Here is a 5,538-nt window from a genome sequence, read left to right as displayed (position 1 = left end):
ATGAAAAGATTCTCATTGAAGATCTATGCAGCTGCAATATTGCAGTTACTAATAACATCCAGCACCCAAAACACAGGAATGTGACATTCATATCACCTTGCGTTGCCTGGTGAGAATTACAAAGTGATGTGACATTGAGATCGTACAAAACAATACTTCCACTGGAGAGGATTAAGTGATCTGGAGCTTTTACTATGTATAAAAAAAGGTTTTAAGAAGAATAGAAGGTGTGATGGTTCATTTAAACAGCTACCTAAATCTAAACAAAAAAAACTCTTTAAAGATGAAGTCTGTGCTAATAACATGTCCAGGAGATGGCTCCTGGCAAATTGCTTTGTTATTCTTGTCAAAAAGGGTCCCCAGGAAGCAGTCAATTTTAAACCATATATCAAAATGATTAATTGCCCTTAAATGAGCAGATGTTGGTACTGAGTACCCTTGAATAGAGCAAAAGAGGCTAAAGCCATTTTTTTTTGTATTTGGAATTGAAACCTAATGTATTCATGAAGTTAGAAAATATCATTACAGCTATTAATTAGTTATAGGCATCAAAGCTAGGTGCGTGCTTTTGTTTAACATAGTAACCCCTTCACAGCCAGATGACCTACAATGTGTTGCTTTACAATGCGTTTCAGGGTCCCCCTGTCACTGAAGGGGTTAAAGGCTTCAGGGAATAAGTAATGGGCTGTTTCCCTGTAACATTCGCAGCGATGCTGTGCATTGTTCTACATAGTTACATTTACTTCTGCGGTGGGATATTTATATAGTATAAAATCCACCTGTACTGAGTGGCTTTATTTGGTCAAATGAATTAAATACTGTGTAGTGTGTGGGGCTCTGCTCAGCAACTTGTCAGATAAAATGGATTGCAGTATTTAAAAAAAGGGGTCGTTTTAACAAATCAAATTTGTATTTAAACCCTTTAGGGGGGTGGAAAGAATGCCAAGGAGGGCGAAAAGAAAAGAAAAGCAAGATTTTTTTAGCTGAGAAAACCAATTGATAAAATGACACTAAAAAGAGGAGTTTTTCTGCTGATTTCATGGTAAAAGTAATATATTCAGAGACAGGCAATTTATGGATTGAAAGTTTAGTCGTATTAAAAAAATATTTGTGGGAAGTTTTGGATTTTACCTGTAAAAGATTCACATATTATCGACTGTACCCTTTTGCACAAATCCAAGGATCTGCTCATTTACCTTGTATACTGTGTCTTTTATGAATTCATGGAAATAAATGAGTAAAAAAAAAAACATCTAATCTGTTTAAGTTTATAAACAAGACTAAAGTAACAATGTCAGGGATCTTCAATAAATTGTATTGGTCCTTTAAATAAGAGCAAGGAGAGCTTTAGTATATCACTATGCAGTTTAAATCTGTTTTGATGGACTGGACATTAGTCCTTCTTAAATCCTCCAGAAAGCTGCTTTAAGGAAAAAGTCTGAGAGGAATTTCTTCTCGCTTTAATTGCTTAAGAAACGGTTCCCACAATGAGAAGTAGCCTACATTTGCCTCTCATTTGAGTTCTGATTTTCAGAAGTTCACAAGTTAATCCCTTTTTATTCTCACCCCAAGGCAGTTGGAATAGTGGACAATGCGAGCAGTAAAACCCCAAAGATACCCCAAACAAGGTGGACAGGGCTTGGTTAAGCAGGAGAGTTATGTTAACACCTTGTTTTTGTTTGCAGAGATTCATGTACGCCTGAAAATCTAAAGTGACCCTAAAACCAGATCAAGGAACACAGAGGATTCTACAGAAAGCATGACACTATATATATATATATATATATATATATATATATATATATATATATATATATATATATATATATGTATGTGTATGTGTGTGTGTGTTTGTGTATATATATCAAATATGTCAAATATACCCTGCATTGTTTTTTTTAAACCATAACAAGACAAAGTCTCACCTGAATAATAAAGTTCCAGTGTTTATATAATTTTTATTTTTGATACTCTCCTGTCAATCTCAGCTTTGAAAAGTAACAAAGTAATACACGGATTTTTTCCATGGTGTGGATAGTAGAATAGATCCTCCAACAGAACATTGATATTGATGTTTTAATTATTTGTATCATTAACATCATTTATATCAATACATGAAAATAAAATTAAATGCCCATTTTTAGAATTCCGCCGACGTTACTGGCACACTTTTAGGAAATGTAATTAAGAACTAAGCGCCCTTTTACTAATTTAAAACTAATATAAGTTAATAGCGTGGATGAAATTTAAATATAACAATTTAGAAGACGTTTGTGAATAATATTTGTAAACTATGTAAATCTGCTAATGAAGAATTATCTCTGAAACATACAGAAAAGAGAAGGCTTCTACTTTCTGAAATACTTTTTCTTAAACGAAAGAATTAGAACTACTATTTGTAAAAAGCATATATATATATATATATATATATATATATATATATATATATATATATATATATATATATATATATAAAACAAAGAACATAAATAAAATATAACAAAGAACAGATTATAGTATGTATATATATATATATATATATTTACATATATACATACATACATACTATAATCTGTACTTTGTTATATTTTCAGGGTGAAAGAAAAAATTGTTGAAGGCGAAATAATCTATATCTGGATTAAATGGGTTAGTCTTTAATTAGTTGTAAATCTTTGATTAGTTTTAATCTTGAATTATTACAGCTATATTATCACCCACTCCTCTTGTGGACGAATAAAGGCACAGGTTTGCCTTGCTGATTTCAGTATTGAATGGGATGTTGCAGAAAGCTGCACAGAGCGCACAATACGTTGTAGTTTAGTCATCTGAATATGGAGAGAGCAGCTGTACCGTCTGCTCCTGTCTATAGGTATTTGCGTTTATTCCACCGCACTGGGACACCGGGACCTATTTCAAACAGACCATTATAGTGAAACTATCCCTGTTATAATAACAATGCTTGTTCCCAATATACACACACATCCTCTGTATTTATTGTTCGGTGTTACTTTCAGATTGTGTAAAGGACAGAAAGTTGATCATCTCTGGAAAGTAGGAACAATTATGTCTTACATTTTAAGATTGTGTTACTCTATTAATGTGTATATATAAATATAGGGAGAAAGAGAATGATAAGCCATTTATTGCATGGCAGGTGCACAGGAGGAGGGCACGTCAGCGATGTATAGAGTCACAGATTTAACATATGAATAAATTAAAACTCATTTAAAAATAGTCCCAATATTCCAGAGGGAAATTTGGGGTTAATTTTCTCGTTTTTTTTTGCTTCTTCTTCTTCTTCTTGAAAAATAAAGATGCAGTTTGCCTTGCAAAGTTTATTTAACAATGTATCCAGCTATCACCTGTCATTGAAAAGTAATTTAGAGAATTGGAACTATAATCTTAGAACGGAATATGGGCACTTCTTGCATTCCATATAGATATAACTGTAAATAATAAATCAACGTTTAGATCTTCAAAAATCACTCTGTCTTATTCTGCACTGTGATTGCATTAACCCTTCATCCCCAACACCCTGCCATCTTCAATATATTTAAATAGATTTGCTCTATTGTGGGACATTTCTTTTAAATTAAACTACCCCGCAATAAACCCGATAGAGAATTCATCACTCTCCATTGTCAAAATTTATACTCAGATATTCAGGCTTAAATTAAAAAGGTACTTTTTCATGTCCTTAATTCCTGCCTAAACGGTTTTGCTCCAGGAGAAGAAATCTTTTCTTAAAAAAAAAAAAAAAAATCCTTCAAGAAGAGAAGGGCATTATTGTCTTAATCCTCTTACCCGCAGTCATTTTAAGACAGGGTGTTTTGAGCCTCAACTGGCGTCTCGTCTCCCTAAATCCTCCTGGCCTGGGAGAGATTCTGGAAGAAGCAAACTGGCATCTATTAGCAATCTCTGTAAAGGTTTAAACTGCTCTTTCTGCTGTAAAGGCATGACAAAGCTGAAAAGCAAATAAAATCACTTCACTTAGTCATTTCTGCCACATACAGTATCTGGCCCTGGCTGCGAGCTGGGGGGCTTCCCAGAGGCAAACTTCAGCAAGAAATACTACATTTTGGTCCCTATACCAGGGACATAGAGAATGCAGCTAGGACCTTACACAGCAAACACCACACATCGGATCCATCTCCTGTATCTCCCATACGATATATGTAATAACAGGATCGTTGGCATTTTGTGACAATATTTGTTCCACCCAAGAATATAACCAATGATAGGGATTCTTGCTGGTTTTTCAGTCAACACTAAACAAACTGCAGTCAGATTTTGGGTTTGGGGTTATGCCACCTGTGGTTCTTCTTATCCAGGAGCAATTATGCAGGGGGGGGGGGAGTCATTTTATTTCCTAATTATGAACTCAGTTAGTCCGGATTATCACCTATTATCCACTTCACTTTTACAACACGGGATGGTTCATAAATCAGAATAAATCACATTCCTGATTGTCTATCTTTTGTGTGATACAAATTCAACCTCAACACAATTTACACCCTATGGAATGAATCAACCATGACTAGCTTGTACACAAGGTACCAGAGAATATCAAAGTTATTCCCCAAAGGCTAAAAGGTCGAACTCGGTATAAATAGGTTAATATGTAAAAGCAATTCTAAAATAATGTATTTACTTTACTAGTGTATATTAATATATAAATGAAATATACATATATAATCCTGCATACATATTATAAAAGTACTTCAAAATGAGAGAGAGAGCGAGAGAGAGAGCGAGAGCGAGAGCGAGAGCGAGAGAGAGAGAGAGAGAGAGAGAGAGAGAGAGAGAGAGAGAGAGAGAGAGAGAGAGAGAGAGAGAGAGAGAGAGAGAGAGAGAGAGAGAGAGAGAGAGATTTATAGTTAGAAATATTAATATAAAGTATGCATAAGTGACACACATGCCTTACTTACACTGTATATTTAACCAGTTATATAAACATACCTTCCATGGAAGGAGACTGGAAATTTTACACGTAAAACCATTCCAGTATATTTATTTCCAGAATCTGTGCCTCGTCTCAGCACTAGTAGTTCTGTACAAAACAATTGATTTATTATTTTGCTTTATTATTTTGTCTGCAGATATTTCAACAGGATGATATATTTTTAGAGTAATATTGAGAGATTTATTTTATTCGATTAGAAAGTGACAGTCTTCCTTGGACATCAGGCGAGACAAGCAGTTAAACAGCTGTACATCTTTCCATTATGAGATGCACAGAGCATTAAATCTCATATTCATCATCAGTTACAAACCAGTGACCAAACTGCTTACAGCAAACTCTCGGTGTTCAAGTAGCTTTCCATTATCTTGCAATGATTTAATTATACTTTTACACCTGACTGGGTTTGAGTAAATGACTGGTAACGAGTTAAAAAAAAAAAAAAAAGAAGCAAGGTTCCTCTGATTGACAGCAGGGAGGACCACTGAAAATCGTGCAGGGCTGCTCCTGAATCCTGCCAAGCTGTGTTAAAAATCCTTCCTCAGCCCTGCCCCCAGTATATGGCAGCTTGACTGGAC

The sequence above is a fragment of the Ascaphus truei genome, chromosome 10 (genome assembly GCF_040206685.1).
Source record: "Ascaphus truei isolate aAscTru1 chromosome 10, aAscTru1.hap1, whole genome shotgun sequence".
NCBI lineage: Eukaryota > Metazoa > Chordata > Amphibia > Anura > Ascaphidae > Ascaphus > Ascaphus truei.
Note: the sequence above shows the minus strand (reverse complement) of the source record.